The sequence below is a fragment of the Anser brachyrhynchus genome (genome assembly GCF_964034855.1).
Source record: "Anser brachyrhynchus genome assembly, chromosome: 11".
NCBI lineage: Eukaryota > Metazoa > Chordata > Aves > Anseriformes > Anatidae > Anser > Anser brachyrhynchus.
In genome coordinates, this window is record NC_137706.1 from 16,594,157 (window position 1) to 16,616,058 (window position 21,902).

The 21,902-nt window shown below is 41.7% G+C and overlaps 1 protein-coding gene across 1 annotated transcript in view; it reads left to right on the plus strand.

Moving 5' to 3' along the window:
• Positions 1 to 21,902, plus strand: part of LOC308201103 (uncharacterized protein) — a 110,152-nt gene that overhangs the window by 17,670 nt on the left and 70,580 nt on the right. The window contains exons 8-11 of the mRNA XM_080607897.1: positions 1,811 to 1,952; positions 8,274 to 8,337; positions 20,525 to 20,618; positions 20,756 to 20,969. The gene's annotated coding sequence lies outside the window, so the exon portion shown is untranslated. The remainder of the gene's footprint in view (positions 1 to 1,810; positions 1,953 to 8,273; positions 8,338 to 20,524; positions 20,619 to 20,755; positions 20,970 to 21,902) is intronic.

Sequence of the window (21,902 nt, forward strand, 5' to 3'; positions counted from 1 at the left end):
GTGTAAAACCGGTACGTGAAACCCAAACAGAAGGGGCCCGAATGGCACATGTGGAAGAGCTTAGCAGGCAATGCTTGACCCAGGGCCTGGGCTGCTGCTCACCACTGAGCAGCCCCCGTGAATATGGGCTTTGCTGGACTTGTCACTGGGGTACAGGATAACCCACCTGAAGGGATGGATGATGAGCTCTGCAGTGCGACTATGGTTTTTGTCAAGCTCTGTGGAAAAACTTGTTGGGTTGATGGTTGGCATCAGTGTAGAGATGGAAGGAAGGCTCTACAAAGTCTACCTTCTGCACTATAATACCAAATGTACTTATAACAGCACTGTGGTGAGAGCGGTGTGCTAAACAGAGTTCCAGGCTGGAAGCAAGGAGTAAAGTAAAGGGGGGAAAAAGTACATGATAATATTGAGAATAAAAGTTAATTAAAAAATAAAATCAAGAGAAATGTGTCTCTAAGGCCACTTCTTTCGCAGAGACCACCTGTCAAACACTTCCCTGTCTATAAACCCAAGATTGGCTTCCAATCTACTCTGCAGTTCTTTAATTTTTAATGCCTCTCCCCTGGTCTCACAGGTGGCTATTATAGACAGAAGCTGTCGCCTGTATAGATACAGATGTGCACGATGCAGGCGCTGAACGTGAGTGCTCAGGATTCAGGCACCGACACCAGTCGGGAGTTGGAGCTGCCAAAAGAGGTTGTTAAACTGCAGAGAGCAAGGCGTCTTGGCATTAAGTATTGCCGTGTCTCTTTTCTTCATTCTCTTCTTATTTCTCTCTCTTTTTTTTGTATTATTATTATTATTTTTGAATTTCCAAAATGTCATCTCAATGAGTTTGAACTGACAGCAGCACTAGGTGCTGAGCTGGAGGCAGACAGCTCAAGGTGCGGTTTCTGCATAGGATTTTGAAGCTTGAAGCACTGGGTTTAATCCAAGCCCCCTACGTGTTACGATACTTAGCTTTCCCATCACTGTGTTTCCAGGTGAAAAATAGGGGAGTTGTAATTCTTTGCCTGATTCACAGGGGTGTTGTGAGGCTCAGTTAGTTAATTATAGTAAAGCTTCTGAATAATAATCATAATAACATTTAGCAAATGAAAAGCAGGTATTATTATTGTTAAAGTAATGACAAGGCACCCTGCTGAAAGAAGCAAATACGACACTGATTATTAAAATCATTTGTATTTAGTGGTGTAAATGTAGTGGCTGCTTTATAAACCTAGAGATGCAATATTGTCCCCAAGCCATAACAATAAGTAATTCAAAGTGCTTTGTTTGGTTTCCCAGGACATAAGAACAAACAGGTATGTTCAGTCAGAGGGGCCTTCTTTAAAAAAAAAAAAAAAAAAAAAAAAAAAAATGAAAGCAAGAAAGAAAGCAGTGGAAAAGAGAATAAAGCAACATCTTGTTGAGATGAGGAAAATGCGAGAGTTTTATCTGAGCACAAGTTGGTTACCCTGCCCGATCTGTCTTGTTCCAGCATGCTAGGAGTTAGGGATGAATTTGGGAAAAGTTGCACGGGGAGTGAAAGAAGCTGGGGCTGTTTTTAGTGCAAGTGGTTGCAGCTATCTCCCCAAAACTTTCCTGCCTTGCCAGGGTACAGCAAGAATATACCACAAACCCAGCAGGATCTGACCACAGAAGTGCTGTGTGGCATCCTCCTTGGAAAAGGAGCTGACACAAGGGGAAAAAGGAAGAGTTTGGGTCAAGCCTAGTGAAAGCTGGAAACCCATGATTTTGAAGTAAACATCCATCTTTTGGGTAATACTGTATTTTTTTTCTTCCTTTTTCTGCCCTTTAAATGTAGTTTCATATTTGAGCAGCTGGAAGGGGCCAGTCAAAAAGTCACTGCTGTCAACTGCCCATGGAAAAATGCCTGCTCCCATCAGAGCATCCCTGCCGCTGCTGGTCATAGCCAGCTGACACCAAAGACGCCGTCTCTGAAAAGGGTAAAAATATTGTACAAGGCTCTGGGGAATCTCGTCACTCTCCTGACATGCTATCTTTGAGTCCTGCATTAAAACAAGTGGTAGAGAGAAAAATCTGCGGAGTCACTGTTTGTGTGGTATATTTTTTGTTGATGGATGGATTTGGTTACTAGGGCTATTAATCCAGTATTCTTTTTAGGAACATAAAATTAATTTGGGGGGGGATGTGGGGAATAAACTACATAAATAAAATTAGTATAATTGGATATTGCGCTGGTTACACTGATTCAAAGGCAGTAAATTGCACTTGATGTTTCCAGTGTCGGGCTCCGAGGTCTTTAATTCGGTTCCTCAAAGATGACTTATGCAGTGAGGGGCGAGTGTTTGCTTCAGCAATTTTGAGTAGCTCAAGGGAATCCCAAAATTGCTTTAAAAGAAAAGGACTTGCTTGTTAATAAAACCTCTTTGCTTTTGAGCGGCAATATTTCACCTTAAAGATGGCTTTTGATCCCAGGAAGTGTTATTATTCATATAAATCTGAGGCATGTGACTGTGGCATAAATATTTAGGCTGATGTTCAGGTATTGCTTGAAGTGTATTTGTTCTGTACTCCTGGTTCTGCTGTGGCTGAGGTTGCATTGTTCTCTTGGCCCAGTGACTGCACATCTCTGCTTCTTCCAAGGTCTTTTGTGGCTGGTTTTGGAGAGTTGAATTGTAACTGTTTTCAACTCCTGGGGGGAGAATACATGTATTTCAGCTTGCGAGCAAAGGCCCTTTGACAGAATAAGCTTTAAGGTGCATTAGGCAACTCTTTTCTCATCTTAGACACCGGCCAGTAGGTTTTGATTCATTTCTTCTCTGAAGGGCAACTTTTGAGACCTGGCAATTCATTGCCCTGACTGTAGTGTCCTTAGCACCATGAGCTGCCAAGAATAGGAGACAATTTAGGTGTATGTATTTCCTTTTCCTCTCGTAAGTTCTGTCTTGAAGCTGACATGCTGCTGGATGGTCAGGTGGAACAGAAACTGAATCCACAGAGGTATCTCTTCTGGTCCAGTCTGGCAGGGGCACTTAAACTCTTCACTCTTGTTATTTCTTTGTTTAATTTATTATACTGTCATGTACAAACATCTTCAGGAAAATATTAATTAGAGTGTGTATTCCTTGACAACTAACTCTAAATGGATTAAACATGCTTTACTCGATGAAGCAAAGAGGTGTTGATTAAGAGAAATTGAATTGTATCCCTGAGATAATTTTCTATCTCTGTGTCTAGAGAATAAATGCAAACCAATGCTTGTAGAAGAAACTGAGCTGCTACACTCCAAGTATCTCAAAACTAATATTCGGGACATACATATTAATTGATTTAATGTAAAAATGCTTGATGCAAACTTGTACTGAGACTTTAAATTGAGGTCCTGACCATACTCTGTGGTCACTAGAGGATCCTCCAAGAATGGGAATGACCTGGCAATTTCCAGTTTGGATAATTATGTTCTGCCTCCTTAATATTTCCCATGCCCTTTCAATTAGTATGATAATCATCTCCACTTTGCAACCTAAACTGAAGTACAAGTGATGGTACATGCTGTTAAATAGCTGCTGTGCTCCACCCTGGAAAGAGCCGCTTTCCAGCGGCGGTGCCAGAGCTGAGAACTTCAGCGTGCCCGGTCTGATGGGAGCAGGGACCTGGGGCTCCATCAGGGACTCGCAGCTGCCCCTTGTCTGTGAGCTATTTTGGAAACACTTCTGGATGGAAAATCCAAGAGCTCACTTTAAGCAAAGGAGGGACAAATAAATGAACTGCATGGAAAGGGGGGAGTCATTGTAAATTCAGTCAAACAGCAGGTGAGGAGACCTCTGCTGCAGCTCAAGGGTGAATTTTTAGTGTGAGTGGTGCAGTCCATCAAGCAACTGCAGAGGAATTAGAAGGTGCTGCAGCTCCCATCTCCCTGACAGCGTGATTTAAAGAACTGCTCTTCACTGGCCTGGCCTTGTGTCTTTCAGTTGCCTTGAAAAGGAGAGAGAACCACGTCTCTGCTCCCTCATTGGCATTTGTCTTAAAAATAATAAAAATGAAAAAAAAAAAAGAAAAAAGACAAAGAAGGGAGTGCATGAGAGAGTGTGGGAGAGAGTTTTCCATGCTGAGCACCCTGCTCAGCCACTGAGTAACAACAGGAGTGTTTTGCTGAGCATGGCATGCTTTGTTTAATCTCTCCTTGTTGGTAGAGCGTTTCGTTTTGCTGCCACTACACCTTGTACCAGCTACACTTCACACAGAGTCGGGAGTGCCAGCTGCCTTTGGGACAGCAGAGTTTCCATGCAAGAGAGATGTTGCTGTTTTATATGTTTTCTTGATATGCAGCCTAAATGAAATCTCTGAAGGGGGATCTGTCTTTTCCTAACAGCCGTCATTTTTGTATAAAATCGAAGGTATTCATATTATGTCTTCATCTTCTATATCTCAACTAGTAACAATATCACAACTACTCCCTCTTGACAACTATATTCATTTCTCATTAAAGATATTTCATGTTTTATTCAGGAATTTAAATGAAGCTATCAGAGCCTGTAATAGCAACAGTTTGGGATAATTGTATCTCATTGATGGCAGCCTCAAGAGTTCTAATTAATATATATTTAGCTCCCTGGCTGTCTTTAGACCAAGCGCCTCAGTGTGAAAGACAGGGAGAGGCGACAAGGGGAGAGGGGGAAGGGAGCAGGTTCCAAAATAACAAACCCATGCTGAAATTTGGATGGGAAAATCAGTCTTGCAAGAAGAAACTGTGTGATTTGGGATTATTTCCATCCAAAATAACATTTTGAGACATAGGGTCCTTCTCAAAAAAAAAATAAAAATATATATATATATACACACACATATATAGATTTACTGTTCACTTTTTGTTGGGGGAGGAATGACAGATTTGTGTTTTTTCTCTAGTGATACACCTGGTATCTGAGTTCAGCTTATCAGTGGTCTCTGCTTTTATTACCTCCTTCCCTACCGCCTCCTCTCTAGCACTTCTTCAGCCACAGAGTGCCCCATTCAAAACTGCTCAGCTTCACAGATATGATCTGCCATGCAAAGGCTCTTGTTACACTTTTTCATACCCCAAAAGGCTTACTTTGGTGTATGACTTAGCTCTTGCCATACAGCTCTTATTTTTCTTATTTCCTTTGGGCTTTCTTATTCTGCCCCCCACCCCTTTCCTTTATCACCACCTTTCCCTCTGCTGTATGAAATGAGAATATAGGAAAAGATTTGGGGGTGGGGGGTGTATTCTGTCATTGGAATTCATAGCACTTGTATTCACTTACAAGCTTGAACTATTTTCTCAAATCACTTCAGTCTCTGACTTTCTCAGACTGTAGTTTATAAATCACTTTTGTGGTACACTATCTAGAGGGGATCAAGACCCCTGGAAGCTTGAGTCATATTGAATTGCATTGTGTAACGGAGAGTCATTAGGAGTTTACAGTCGGGGGAAAAAAGAAGTCTTATAAATAGGCTAATTCAACTGGCACTTATATGTTTTAAAGGCATTACTGAAGAAGGAGGATGGTAGTATTATTTGCTCCCAATTTTGCTCTCATCAGCAGCAGCTAAGGGTGGCTCTTGAATAGGACAGGAATAAAGATTTTATAGACCTCCAGCCTCAAATTTTTTTTTTTCTTTCCCTTCTCTCCTTTATTATTTAAGCAAGTACTAAGGACTGTTTAGAGGTGTACTTAACTGGCGTCAAAGCTGGAAGCTAATGCAGCATATACGGTCTCAAATTGCCTCAGTTTCTCCTGAATGAGAGTTGCTTTTCCTTTCAGCTGATTTTTTTAAAGGTGTCTGTTTGATGGAAGCATCTTATGTAGAGCAGAGCAGGGGCTCTCTGACAGTGAAAGGATTTTTGTTAGGAAGTTTACATTTTTTTTTTTTTCAATCAGTTTATGACAGTGAAGCTATTCCAGTAAAGTTTTTTTTTTTTTTTTTCTCTAACAAAGAAAAGAAAAGGAAGTGATGCCGTAATGAGAATTTATTTATTTATTTATTTATTTATCCCGCTGGGGTGTGTTTCACTTGCAGAATCATCAGCACAAAAGTGGCAAACTCTGGGCGTTGTCTCGCCGCTGTCTGGGTGTTCTTGGCTGCATTTGGAGGGGATCAAATACCTGGATATCCTCACTGCATGCTCACGTGCTTACAGGTGTGGTAGAGGCAGAACAATGACCAGAAGCAGGTGCCTGGCCCTCAGGAACTCCAATTCATTGCCAAAAAGCTTGCTTGTAGCTGAAATAATAATAATTATTATCTTAAAAGGCAATTTTCAGTATTGTTTGCAGATCTCAATCCCATGTCATCCGCTTCCATGCCATCTGTTGGGGCGCTTGGCTTGGTCTGGACAGGATTTTCTCAGAACAAAAAGAATGCAAAGCAAGCCTTGGCAAAACAAGAGTTGTGTCAAAATGTCAGAAGTTTGGAGGATGGAGAGCTCGCGTGGCCAGCAGCAAGCTGTTGTGCTCTGTGGTGGCTTTATGCGAAGCATCTCCTCGGGACCCGGCTGATGGGTTGCTTTGCAGCTCTGCCCCTGCTCTTCTCTAACCTGGGCTGGGAGCCAGCCCAGGCCTGAGAGATGGAGGGTCACTCCGGTTTGATGGTGTAAGGTCAGAAATGGAATGAGGCTGGGATATCTCAATTGAGATTCGAGCGTATAAAAGCATAAATCAAAAAAGCAAAATCCTTGAAGGGACACCTTGCAGCTGTCTCGGGAAATGAAAGGCTTTGAAATGAGAAGGCTGGAGAACAGGAGGATCCTGCAGCCAGTGCAATAATGATGCTCTTCAGCCTCGACTCAGAGAATAGCAAAGTCCTTTCTGTTGTCTGGAAAAGTGCAGGGCGTACTCTCAGACCTGGGGAGAGATGCTCTGCCTTCACACAGTAGCTGCCAGGGTACTGGGGGCGTTATATGTGCATGTAAATACAAATCACATCACTTACACAGCTGCTTTCTGACTAAATGCATCTAAAAGATTATTCTAAAAAGTCTTTGGCAGCTGTATAGCCCCTTCTTGTGTGTCCTTGAAAAGTCTCAATAGGCCCAAAGTTCACCAGCAAAGTCAGGGAAGGAGAGAAGAATGGGCTTTTTCATCTGCACTACCCTGAATGCTGCTGTCTCATTTTGCTGCAGGATACTCATAATTTTATGCTTATTTAAACAGACACATATCTAGTTTATGGGCATATTTCAGCAGAAAAAAAAAAAAATCTTGTAGCTCAGAGTGCATTTCTCATGGGCAAACACCTGATCCCCTTTAATAAGAGATAAAAGGGAAACTATTCCCTTGCCAAGGGAATTACAGGGCTTTTACTGACAGGAGCACGCTGGTAGCTGTGCTGCTGCCTGGTATGTGGTGCCGTGGAGGCTCAGCTCACAGGTTTGGGGAGCATCCTTGGCTGGCGGCAATGCCATGCGAATCCACAGCAGCAGAACCTGTGGGTATCAGTGAGCACCACACAAGTAGGCTGCAAAAGAGGTCTAGGAGTTCAGGATGTGCACATCTGCCAATCACACATGGGTCAAGGGTGGACCTAATTGATGGTTCAAGTTGCATCAGTCTAAGTCCTTACTCTTTTAAGGATTTTAGTGTTTTTTTTTTTTCTTCTTCAGTAGTTCGCAGTGGTTTGATGTTTTTATTGCTATTAGTATTTTCCATGAGGAAAGCGAGTTGAGTGCTCAGCTCCCATGTGCTAGTCGATTTCCCCACTCCCAAGGATATTTATAAGTTTACCTTTGTGGGTTGTCTGTGAAATAGTTCATGCTGGTGCACTTCTATTCTCTGTGGTGTCTCTTATCTAGTTAGTTCTGTGCTTTGGATTACCTTGTTTGGCCTGCAGAGATGGTCAGAGCAGTTTAAAAACTGTTGGCTCAGGTGTATGAAATGACAAAAGCTATGCAGGCTACAACACCAGCCCCACAAATACAGGACCAGCCATCGGGTGTCTCCTCTCACACCTTTAAAGCTGCTGCTTCTGCAGCATTGTCTTTAACCAGGAGCACAATGAGAAATGGTAAAGGTAGGTGCCTGCCTGACACCTAATTGGTCATCTGGGGTCCTTGGGGACCCAAAACAAACGATGTAGGCTGACCTCTATAAGCGCCTCCTCCTGTGAATTAGAGAAAAGTGCCATGAAGGTTTCTATAAGAGGAAGGAATATGCAGAGTCTGGTGCTTGTTATCACTGAAATGAGGAAGCTCATAAGCTCTCTTCTCTAGCTTGGATTCATGAATCTGATCTCCCCTTTGGTCTCTTCTGGATGGAACTGTGGTTTTATTCACTATTTTTCAGGACATTCAAGAACTGATCTCTGAGCATCATTCAGGAGCACCGATTTCAAGAAAAGCCACCATCGGTGAGTTTATTGGTTCTGACTTGTCAAAGTCCAGCAAGTCCTTTCATTCATTTTTAAGCAGAAACATTGTGGATTTTGACAGAATAACTTTGCAGTCAAACTTGTATCTCCACTGAACCAGAAGGTTTCTCTTATTCACACCGATATGGTCACACCAGGAACACTGTAAGAAACTGCGTTTAGAAAGTTCCATTGAGCAAACCCAATGTGCACTTAGTTCAGATAAGCCCTAGAGATTCAACCAGTGAGACCTCAAAGTCCAGTGTAATTTGCAGGCTGATGTATCCCAAACAAACTTCACTGCTCACTTTCTACAAATCAAATGGGGAAAAAAAAATAAAAGAAAGAGACAAAATTATCAGCTGGATGTGGCTCCAGAATAAGTGTGCAGTCTGTTCTGTGGTGTCCAGGTCTTGTTTGATTTCTGCTCATACACCATTCAGGAAGTCAACATATGTTTTAGTTTGATATTTAACCTGTGTAGAGGCATCTACATGTTTAAAAATAAGGTGGACATTATTCAAATGTAATTCAAGGGTGATGTTGGGATTTTTTGAGAAGGAGAAGAAATTTTAAAGACCACTGTACCCTTTTTTTAGGTTTCATTTCTTTTGGTGGCATGTTACTTCATACCACGTATCCAAGGAGTTCAAACCTTGTGGAACTTCTTGGAGGATGATCAGGATTGTTTCACAGTTCAGAGATAGAGACTCTGGATTTGGGTATCTTCTTGTCTGTAAAAAGCAGATGAATGCTACAAGAGCATGGTCTGTAGAACACATTTTGGGCTTCATCCACTTCAACGAGCTCGCCACTACTAATAAAGTACTTATTCTAAAAAAATATAGTTATTTTAAAAATGACTTAAATAAGTGGAAAGACTTAGTTCAAAAGTCTAGTGTTAAATGGGAACTTGGCCTGGGACTGGATGGAGCAAGCAGATGTCCCCTCTGCTGAGTCCAGGCTTCGTGGCCTCGCTGCCCTTTTTTAGGATTTGTTCTATTCCATCACAGCTTTCCAAAATTCTCTGTTCTAAACCCATTTAAGTTTTTGAGGTTCCTGAGCCTCTCAACTCTTCCCTTTCCAAAAAGGAGCAGAAAATTGCACACACCCAGAGAAACTAATGATATTGGAAATCTGCTGAAAGCAGGATGAGCAAGTGAGCAAGGAGCAGAGAGGATTAAGGAAAAGCCCTACTTCGAATCCATCCTTTTGTTTTATGGCCAGCGTAGCCTCTGTTTGACATATCAACAAAAAAACAAAGAATTGAAATTAAGTGAAAGGTTTGGCGATTAGAAGAGAGTTGTCTGTAGCATTTCAATAAAGCCACTGATCGCTTGTGCCAGCCTTGGCTCCTCTCCCCAGCTTCTCCCCCTCCTCCCCCGTTACACGATACTACTTGGGAACATGTTATCAGGGTCTGAGAATCAGGCCAGTGGCTGCTGATGTTAAAAGGACATGACATGTGCACAAGGCCGGGCATAGGGGCTGGCTGCACATATTAAAGGCAAACACATCACAATCCGATTAGTAGAAATGGAGTGTGTGTGTCGGCTCTGGGATTTTTTTTTTTTTTAAAGTAATACTTCTGTGCTTTTTTTTATTGATTTATTTATTTTTGAAAGGAGTAATTCCTTCTTGCTTTTTTTCCCTCCTCTCCTCCCTCCTTCTCCCCAGGTTCAATGCATTCATCCCTGCCTTTTCACCTCACCAGAGCTCCTGAGGAACAGGAGTGCAAAGGCAAGTGGAGTAGGGAGGAGAGGGGAAAAAGGAAAAAAATATATATAAATAACACAAATGCAAAGAGATCTTTAATTTCTTTTTGACCTGTCTTGTACAGCATTCAATTTCTGCAAATCTAACATGCACTTCTGAAACTTTAGTTTGGGGAGACTGGCAGGGATAAAAGCAACACACAGTGTTTCATTAGAATTTAATCTAAATAGCTAAATGTGTGTGTGTGTATACATTTTTGCTAGCCATGTTTTGTAAAGTTGTTTTAGAAGTTTCACATCTTCCTTCGTACATCTCCAAATGACTAACGTTCTTATTATTTTATTAGAATACTTCTCCTGTGGCTTTGTACCATTATTTTAGTAGGAACTTTGATAAGAAGGTTCATAAAGAAAGGACAAGATTCTGATTCTTGGAAAAACGAAACAAAAACAAACAAACAAAATAGATCTGAAGGTGAAATATCTTCAGCACATTTTGCTGAATGTAGAATATATCCTGTATTCAATATCTAAAATGTTTTCAGGTTCTGATAAAATGGGCGGTATATTGTTATTGGCCTGCAATCTTGTTTATTTCGCTCCTAGACTAACTAAATAATTCAACATGTGTAAATTTAAGTTTGCATATAGTACCACTGAGAATAAGGGAATTTCTTGTATGCCTAAAGTTAGACTCAGTGTAAGTTGGTTGAAGCCAAAAGTTTCACCTCAAGTCATTACACTTGAAGGCATTCTTGCTCAGCAAATTACCTAAAAGCCTGCTCCGTTGTGAGTGTGTACCTAAATTCCAATGCTCAGGATTCATCTTGCTAATGTGTGGTCATGAGGTTAGTCTAAGGCAAAGGTCAATTAGCAGAGAAATAGGACAGGCTTTTCTTTGCACACAGGATGGTAAATATGTAGAATTTTGCTAGAGGAAAACAAAAAATCATGGGGAAAAGGAGAAGTTCAAATGAGGTAGGTGGACCTACATGGGCATTCTCGCTTCCTTCCTTCCCACAGCTTCCTCTGTTCCTATAATCTCAGCACAGATGTTTCCTTTTTAATCCCTGGCTCCAGCTGGCAGTACATCTCTGCTCTACCGTACTTAGTCGCAATTACTGTAGACATTAACTCTGCACATGCTTCGGAAATTGACTTCTTTTTCTTCCTTGGAAATGTTGCTCATCATCAGGTTTTTAACAGCCAGAAATAAAGGCCATTTGTGTACTGATGAATCCTATTCCCTTCAAGATTTGTAAGAGAGATAAAAGGCACAAGAAACAGGCTTAAAACAATTGCTGGCATCATGGAAAACTTGGATATATAGTTTGTAATACCTTCTTTTACAAGTATGGGTAGTCTTCATGTGGTAGAGAAGGAATGGCAAAAATGTCAGGCATGTACCATGTTCACCCTCCTGATGTTACTTTTTCAAACTAACCACAAGTGCTTTATCTATTTATTTTGATCAGCAGAGCACAGGCTCAGTGTACTAAGCTGATTTTGCAGTTTGTTTTATTGTAGATAAAGTTGCATTTATTAATGGAGCAGGGATTGATCAAAATTTCTGGAATCAACACAAAATTCACAGGTGGCATCTTTCCCTTGTACCCAGGTGTGAGACTATGTCACCCCCTGTTCACCCATTTGTAGAGCGATGCTGCCCAAATGCCATCTGAACCTGGTGTGGCCCAGGCCAGGTTCTTACCGAGAACAATGAAACTGAAAATCAAAGCACTGTGCCCTGTGCTTGGTGGCGACGCGGGTTCCTTCAGAATATGCTCAGCTCAGCTGGTGATTTCAGGGGTCCCAGTTTACCCTGATTATACTGGTAGTGTCTTTTTTTCTATATCCACATCCAGCAACTTCCCATTGGGTACGTAAGTGACCTGAGACAGCTGCACCGTGCCTGACAGGACTGGTGGGCAAAGGTAGGGTAAAGAATCTGGAGGGTTCACACATCAGGTATGGTAGCTTATTTACTTTGATGCAAACTCTTAAATAGTCTAAATAGACTATAGGAAATATCTTTAAAATGATTAGGAAATACTTTAGTTGAGCTGCACTCTTGTCTTTTTCTGCATGATTCCAGTGAACTCAGATGCTGAAAGCACTGAATACATTCCCGTTGCTTTCCACCACGTTCCTGTGAAGGAAGCGAATGGATAGCATGGCCAGTATTTCAACTGGCTGCTAATACGATGTGTACAACTTCAGACATTTATGTGAGCACCCAGAGTAAGAGGATGAAGTTGGCAGTAGCGTCAGGTCATCTTGCCTATAAACCACCTAACCACTGCCCTCCAGGTAAGAAACTGGAAACCTGTGCTTATCTCTATCAGTTAGTGTTCTTAAGTGAGCAGTCCACTGCAGATTAGATAGATGTGCTGTTACATGCACAAAAACCTTTCAGAGTCCCTGGAGAGCTTTCAGTGTGGATCTGTACTACCTCAGCCAACAAGAAAAGTGGGATTTGTTTCACAATGACAGTTCTAGGACTCAAAAGAGAAGGTTCTGCCAAATGATGATAATTCTGTGTGGTCCTATGGAAAACTTGCAGGGACGTGCGTGCTATTTTCCCAGAAATGACCCGTAAAATCTAGATTATTATATTAATGGAGAGGTTTATTTACTCTGCATTGCCTAATAGTGCACGCAGCCTTCAACATCATTACACACCGTTGAAAGGGCACAATGATTGAGTATTTTGGCTTCCTACTGCTATTGTATTCACTCACTGATGGGAAACAAGAAAGGAGAGTGAGAAGTCGAAAGCAAAACTGAAAGTGCTTTAGGACAATTCAACTTTGGATTTGTCTTCATTAAATACAGGAAAAGTTCAAAACGAGACCTCTCTGAAAGTTGTTTAATAAAGGCTGTTGTGAAAGCTTTCCGTATTTTTTGTCAAGCTCTGGCTCTTCTTGGGATCCTGTAGTCAAGACGAAGTGTGTATACAAGCATTACCGAGATCAGCTATTGATAAATTAAAGAAAACCATGAGCAAAACTTTTCTGATGCAGATAAACTAACTGAAAAATCTGCCATGTCAGTAAAGCAGGAAGAAAAGAGAGAGTTAATCAGTTTTTTAGCTGTGGTACTTTTTCTTTGCCCTAATTTCATGTACTGTGGTTAAGAATGACTCAAATAGTTTTATTTCTGTGGCAAATCAAGAAATAATGGGGGCTTAACATTGGATAGTGTTTTTTCTTTGCAGGAAAATTTAAGAAATTGTATAAGAAATACATCCCCCTTCAAATAAAACAATGTTCTGAAGTAGAACTCATTAGGAAGAACTAAGAGCTACAGAGAGGCCAGATGTAATAAGGCTTCTGCAATATAGTGTTAAACATTTGAAACCAGTTCCAGGTGACTTACACAATAGCTGGGCTTGTGAGAATGATCATCAGTTAAAAAATAAAATGGAGCAGTCACATTCCTTGAAGGGATGAAGGCACTTTGAAACAATCTCCCCCTATCCTGCCAATTCTTCCACATTAAATCATAGCAGTGATTATTAAAGTTCTTTTTCTCTATTAAAGAAATTTGGCAAGTTTGTCAGTTTTAACTTTCATGAGTTGACCTGATTTAGCTGGTAGTTGAAAATGTTTAAAAGGAACTAATCTGCATTTTCTTTAACAAATCCACCATATTTTGTACAATAGATTTGCTGCATATAAAGTCAGCAAGGAATAGGGACTCAGCTGCGGTGCGGAACCAGCTAGATTCTCCAATTTTATGAAGTGAAATCCTGGATCTCACAAACCTGTTGGGTCTCTTGCTGCCTGAGCATGTCATCTGGTGCCATGTAATGTCTGGAGCAGAGATCAAGAGAACACTCTTGATGTGCCCTTTCTCTAATAGGAATGGGCTACTGTGGCAGAGCTGAGCGAGAATTCAATTGCGATGGAAGTTAATGGGATTTATTTTTATTGCTGAGGTGCTGGGAAGTGGATGAATCCTTGAGTTTACTTTGGCTCCCAAGTGATGTCAGCTTGTCCTCAGTGGTCTCACTGCCTTCGCTGCTTTCCTTTGGCTTCTTTGCCTATAGCAGGACTGCATCTATATCAATAAGTAGAAGAGCACCTTATGTGCTACTCCACAGTGGGAAATAGTTAATGCTGTTCACTAGATTTCTATGCTACGTTTATTTGGGGAAGGATTTGTCTTTCACCATCTCTAGACTGGGCTCACAAAATGGTTTTCCATTACCAGTTTGGGTATGACCTTAGCTGCTCAAGCTGGCTCAGAAAAGTGACCCTTCTTAAATCAGAAAGACTACTGTAAGCAGCAGGGGAAATGGAGAATCAAGGGTTTATTGTCTGTTTATGGTTTTGAAATATTTATGAGAAGGCAAACAATTGTTTGTATTAACTCATAATTTCAAATAATTATTACATAATTTCTGTAGGTGGTTCTGGATGCTGTTTATCGGGTTTAATTTGGATTGAGAGGTCATATGGTTTGTTTTTGTTCCCTGACTAACTGGACTTGATGTTTAGATTCACATTTCTTGAACTGTTACTCTTGTTATGAATTTAAGCTGGCTTCCTACAAACACTCCTAAATAATTGATACAAGCTGGCTATTTCCCTGGGAAAATATGTCTGAAAATATTTGCAAAATAAAATTTGTTTAAAGATTAAAATTTGAACCTACATTTCCCCTCAAAATATTTGCCTATCTCCATTGTGTTTATAGGCAGAGGTTATGTTTTTGACAAGATAGTGTTTATTTTTTTTCTATAGCTCTCTCCAGAAAGAACAAAATTTGGCTGATTGCAATTTTTTTTTTTTACAAGTGTCTATCTGACAAGTTCCAATTCACTCTTTGAAAACTGAGCTATGTAGTTTTCAATCCCCATACTCTCACAAAGCACGTGTGATAACAAAGCTAGTAAACATTTGTCATGGAGGTAGACTCAGCAATCGAAGGCTATCACTATCTGGAGTTCAGAACCAAGCAAAAGAAGAGCCAAGAAACATACTGCAACATATTTGTTTCAAAGGAGTGGGCAAAATGTACTGATGTCCCTTCCAGCCTTATAAAATTGTTAGAAGATGATCACTTTTTTAGCTAAACCAAAACAGATGGAAAAAAAAGAAAGAAAATGGTGACTATGATAAGGTGGCTAGCAGCCAGGGAACTAGCTTCAGAACCATTTACACCCAGACTTCCCCCATGCACAAAGTAATCATACCCCCAGCCCCCTTAAAACTGTGGAGAGAAAGGAGGGGGGAAAAAAAAAATGGAGGGGGAAAGTAAAAAGGCATGGAAAGGCCTTTTAGGTCAGCTAGTCCATCTCTTGCTGATCCAGGCATATTGCTGACAGTATTTTCACATCCATGAGTGCTTTGTCCGGGCTGCTTTAACTCCATCACTAGGGCTTCCATTTGCTCTCAGGAGAGATCATTCCATTTATTTGTTATGAGCTGGCTCTATGGATTTTTTTTTTAAGGTTTTATTTCTATTTTCATTGACAAACCAAGCAATGAAGATTGGGTTTCCAGGCCCAAACTTCACAGTGCTGGTATTTTTTTTTTCCATTTTTTTTTCCTCTCCCTGAGAATGGGAAAAAGCTTTCAAAGTAGAGAGTATCACTTCCCCTTGGTGCTCACCATCACGAAACCCTGACTACAGAAGCATCTCATTCATCCCCTGCAGTGTAATCCCTCGAGATCTCAGAAATACTCCATAACCTGAAAATGCTTTTTGTTTTGAAGGATAAGAAATAATGGACTGTTTCCACAGTAGATAAAATGTAGGGTTTTGTCTTGAATTAGTGTCAGCTTTTACTAGGACATGGGGATTTGTATGTATTTCTGAGCTAGACATGTGTTATGAGCCTGCATGTGTTCTGTGCCACGTTAGCTCTATTACCGAGCAGAGTTTGTCTGTCTAGGGGTCTGCTTCCCACTATCAGACAGTTTTTAGCCTGATCCTGATTTGATTTACACCCCTGCCCTAAATCAGACAGTTGCTATCAGCGCAGTGATTGATGCCAGTGTGAAGCAAAGGTGGGTGAGCCTGACCTGCTGCACTTTCTGTTTGAGGGAGGAATCAAATTTTGCTTCCCTACTTTCACCTTTGGTTATAGGCAAGCCATATCTAGCTTTGCAAAGGGAAACAGTTGGAGGAAGGCTATAGGGGGCAAAATGCAGTTACATTGTGTTCTGCCTGTGAATTTGCAGGCTGCTGTGCTAGGCATCCAGCTCTTTGTACTAACAGGAGTGCTAATATGATGTATTAAATGTCACACCAGCATCGCTGGATATGCATATCTCTCCTGTTGTACTGCCTGTTTATGCTTATTCAGCTTTTTGAATAATTTAACACATTTCATACTCCAAATTACCCACAACAGTTTGACGGGGCTGCTGGCAGTTTACTTGAAACAGTCAGTGTTAGGTCAAAGTAGGGCCCAAGCATCTGCTAAATAGAAGGACATTTCGTACTTAGCAAGGCATAATTAGACGTATCCCTGCACATTTTTCTTTGCACGAATAGGTAAATCCATGCTCATCCCAATGGTACCAACAGAAATAAAAGTCTGTACCTGGCACTGCTATGGACAGCCCTACACCAGGGATAATTTGGGCTGAAGAAGTAGTAGTATGGAGGCTGGTAATTGGTGAGGACAGATAAAACTGAGCAAGATGACACAGCTGTATCAGCGTGTCATTCATGCTGTCGCAGAGCAGAGCTGCTGATAGCCTTGGTGCAGTTAGGGTGGAATTAGGGACATGGGAACCTTCGCTGGCAGTAGTGCAATATTCTTCATGTACTTACCCGAGTCTTGTCTTAAAGTGGCTGTCAGTGGGCTGAACAAAGAACCTGGCAGCTAAAGGTAGGGGTCCTTAGAATATCAACTGCCTTGGGGAAAGAAAGAAAATCATGTTGCTCTATTCCAGAGTAGATTTAAACATTTTCAGGCAACAAGTTTAACACAACCCAGGGAAGAAACAACCTGGCCCAGTGTCTGCCTGACCCTTGAGCTGGCCACACGCAGTCACAGCTGAACCTGTGCATCTGTATTAATGTTGTATTGGATCAGCTCTTTCCTCCCTACTTGAGCAGATATAGGGGCATGGCTTGGTAAGGGCATGGAGCAAGCACGCAGAGGTCTGCCCTCATCCATCCCTTGTGCTGCTGTAACCAGTCACCAGAGGTGCCCATCTCAGATGTGCACTGCATGTTCTCAGGGTTCACTTTTCTCTGTTATTGATTAATTCATTAATTAACTCAGGTTCTTGTTTGGGGTGAATGTAGAAGAGAAGTGGGAAAGGGGAAAAAAGGGGCATGATTCTTGGCCAGACAGCTCGGGATTCATGTGAGCGGTGGTCTTTGAAGTTGTTTGGATAAAATCATGAAGGAGACACTGAGCTGAGAGAGAGGGGAACGTACATGGTGCTTTGTGTTTGTGTTGATTTGGAATGGGGATGCATTTAGCCACTAGGACCGTCATCTCTGTTATTTTATTATAAGCCACATGTAAAATGAGTGTCGCTTTCACAGCAGTGCCTATTCACCTTGCAGAAGTGATAGTCTGTGCTGGACCACTTGCACCTGAGACAAAGCCCAGCAATAAATCGATGGACTCAGCATAGTGCTGTCCAAACTAATTTTGGGGTGGAGCTAGCAGGAGGCTTGAAACTTCAGGCTGCTGCATGCAGGCAGCTCTGAGCCACTGGTGAGGCAGCAGGATGGGGCCGTCCACCTCTCCATCACTGGCAAAGTGACAGCAGGGCGCTGATTGAGTGAACCTCCCAAGTCCAAAGCACCGCATGGCTCCGGAGGATATGCTGAAAATCTTTCTCGGGGATTTGCACATCCTTACAACAACTGAGGGGCTGTAATGAAATGTTTGCTTATCATCCATTTAACCCACTTCGAAGAGGTCTGAGCCTGCATTGTAACCTCAGGTCAAAACTATTTTGGATAGCTGAAACTCATGATAAACACATGCTTTTGAAGGTTAGGAAGCCATCAGTGGGAGACATCAGATTCACTTCTTTATTATTAAAAGGGAAGAAAATCCAGGAGTGTTCAGAGCAGCAAGTTTTGTATAAAACATGAAAAGCAGGCAGGGGGAGGGGGCAGAAGGAAGGAGGAATCTTTTTTGATACCAAACAACATTGCTTCTGCAGCAAATCCTTTTCCTTGTAATTTAAGATTGCACTTGAAATAAGGAGCCAGCTGCACCCGGGGGGAGCAGAGGGCAGCCTGTCCTTTTGGGTGTTTGATTGGCTCTTTCGTGTATACCTGATAATTACTGGGGAGCTGGAATCCAGTTGTGCTGCTTCCATGTGCACTGAGCAGCACCATCGTCACAGCAGCCCTGTTCGGTCAGAGACCTCCAAAAGCAGGAAGGATTGTCAGAGAGCACAGGTCTTTGCTAACAGCAAGTTATGCCTTATCTAAACTTACCGTAACCAGACTTGTTAAAGGGCTGTGCCTACTGTGGGGTTTTTAACTGAATTAAGCATGCTTGATTAAGGTATCTAAGTTAGGAAATACACCTTTATTTCCCAGCCCCACACAGAAATCCTGCTCCTCTCTCTGTAATAGGGGAGGATGCCCAGAGTATAGGCTCAGTTGCAGTCTCATGGATGTGGCTTTTAACAGCATCATCAGTCTGGGACTGAGAATTGAGATGAGAAGAGATGGGGAATCGCTTCTCACATGCCAGCTCTGAGCTACTGCTGACTGTTTGAGTATTGCACAGGGCAACCAGAAAAACTTTACTTTTTAATACTGCAGATCTTTATAGAAGTGTGGCATGTGTGTCTATATGCGTATATGCAAATATGCAAGTCTCACCCCCAAAATCACAGTCCTGTGCCTTTATGCCACCTATCTCTGAACTGTTTTCTGAATAAAGAGTGTAGCTCTGTGCTGCAGCGTTTCTGTTTCTCCTCAGTACCAGCCATACCACATCCAACAGATCCAACAGCACACCCTTGCAGAACTTCTGCCTCTAATAATCCCGTTGTACAAGGTTCTCTGCCATAGCAGCCAGCTACAGCTGGAGTCAACAAAGTAAGCTCAAGGGATGCTAGCAGAGCATAAAGGCTGCATTGCCTCTTCCTGGGGCCTTTGTGCTAAGTGGGCTCAGTTTCCAAGTTGGGAGATGTTGTGTGCAAATTTTTTTCCCCTAGTGGTCAGAGATGGCAAACTCCCTCTGGGATCTGTGCGTTCAGCTTTGTTCTTTCTCCCTCCCCTGCTGTCGCCGGTAATTAAAGCTGAGCGAAAAACCAAACATGCTATTTTTTGAATAGATATTTGAAATTTAAAGTGGAAAAAAAAAAGTTGTGAAACTTGTCAGATCAATGATTTGACACATATTATTTAGCTGGCTCTAAATATTCTGGAGTGAGAACTTAGCTAACAACTTGTTAACAAAGCATAATTCGGAATAAAACCCATCTCTCTCTTTGCTAGATGCATTTCAATATGGGGTTGGTTTTAATAACTGTCTTAAATGCTGGTGTGGTCCTTTGCACTGCAGTTTCTAAGGGTTTCTTCCACTGTAGTGCACAGAAGTAAGGGGGAAATGAATGCAGAGGCACCATGCAGCAAAGCCTGGTGCTCAAGGTATTGCCAGACTTTCTGATGGAACTTGCCCGAGCCACACACAGGGCACTGGAGTTGGGCAGCTCAAAGCAGGACTCGTGGCCAGCGCTTAAAACAGCAGCTCATCCTTCTAATTAAGCACCTGAGAACGGATGACACACGAGGAACAACTTCTCTGAGGAAAAAAGAAGAGGTCATTTTTCTCATATCATACCTGTGCTGCAGTCTGCTGTCTCTGGCCAGATTAACAAGCCTCACTATCTTTGGGCATCTTTTATATATCACTTTTTAATGAAAGATTAGCTGGCCTGTCTTTCTCTGAAGTGCATCTGTTCCCCCTCACACCTGTAAACAATAGATTTTTTGCACATGAAGTGAAAGGGCAAGCACACCTTGCTACCAGTTTTGACTCTGTAGAATGATGTAGCATATAATCTCTATTATTTTTCCTGTGATTTGTTAGTGACTGTTGCTAGGTAATGCCTTTTCCACTAAGCATCAGTGAGCTAATGTGAGGGCTTTGAGAATGTTTCATTACATAATTAAGCCCTTGGTGGTGCTGACTTCTACTTTACAAAAGTCTCATATCTTTTCCATGTGAGCAAAAGAAGTTGTTAGGGCATTACGCATGAAGCCAACACAATTTCTTGTTACCATGTTCTCTATTTTTTCCTTATTTGTTACACACAGCTCTCATCCTCCAGCACGGTGGCATCTAGCTAGACTCCAAAGTGTTCAGATAGGAAACACAACAAGTAGATGGAATGTATGACCCACCAGAACCATCACTGGATCCCAAATGAGTGTCTGGACTCCAACTGCTATTAAACAAATGGGGTACCTTTTACCTTTATTTTGACATCTGGACACTTAGTCTAACTGTGACCTTTGCTTCCCAGGGATAGGACTGAAATACAGAAGTGCTACCTCGAGAGGACATAACCAGATAGACTGCAAGGCAGAGGCAAGATTTTCCCCAACATCTTCATACTGGTGAGCCTCGAGGTACTATTTTTTTTTTTTGGGGGGTGGGGGGGTGAGGGTGGGATAAGGAAATGCATGGAGGGCATTAAATTGAGAATATGTTAAAACAGAACAACGACAGCAAAACATAGTTTGTATTTATTCAGGCTTCACATTAAGTATCAATGTCAGCAACTTCTGCTGAAGGAGGAATGTTTGGACTTCACAGCATACAGGACTGTGAGGCATTAAGCCACCCTGATGGAAATTTGCTTATCATCAAGGATACCTAGCAAATAAGCAAGAAAAAAAAATATACAAGGAGCTTTGATCAGCCCTGGCACTGTGTGTGAAACTCTAGCTTCATTGGAAAGTGTCAGGGTAAGTGAAAGAAGGGCCTTTGTAATTGTTGTCTTACAATTATGTCACTCACTCCTGTAGCCTTCATTTTCCCTGTGCAATTTGTAAGAGATGAGTCATTCAAAGTACCTCTGTTTACAGAGAGCCTCAGTAATCCAACACTGTGGCCAGGCAGATTCCATGAACTGCAGACCCCAGTGTTGACAGATGGGGTTTGTGAGTAATTGTTTGATGGGCACTGTGGGTGAGGCTGTAGGGAAGTAGCAGGAGAAAGGGGTGCTGTGGGTTTTTTTTGAGCTTGGAGGTCACGTCAGCTACCAGCAAGAGTATCTTTCAGTGTTTTTTGATTGCATTGTTATTTTGGTACTGGTGATGATAAAGTTTTAAACGGGGAAGGGCAAGGAGGATACTTCTCTTATCCTACACAGCTCTGCAGATGCTGGTGTTAATGTTAGCTAGGGGCAGGATCTCAGGAGCTGCTCACTTTGCACCAGGCACGAGCCAGAAGAAAGGGAATATGAACAAAGTGGGGATTGCTGCATTCATGCAGAGTAGTTTGTGTAGAAAATGTCAATCTGCTGAGCAAAGACAAAATGATATGTCTGAAGATGCAAATTCTTTCCACAGAATGGATGTAGCATAGACAGTAGTGCAAGTCCTTCTACACACTGATAAAGCAGCCTTAGCCCAGTTCAGTCTTTTTATGGCTTGGTCAGTTTGGTGATTAAATCCAGTACATTTCCATTCTGTAATTAAACAACAACAACAACAACAAAGTAATAATAATAAAAACAAAACAAAAATCATAAAATGCAAAAAAAAAAAAAAAAAGGCAAAATAAGCAAAATCTCCAGGGTCTGTTGCATGAAAGCCACTCAACAGCAAATTAGCTAATATCGGTAATCTTCTTGCTATGCAAGCTTCAGGATACTGCAAAGCATAGTTCAGGTATTG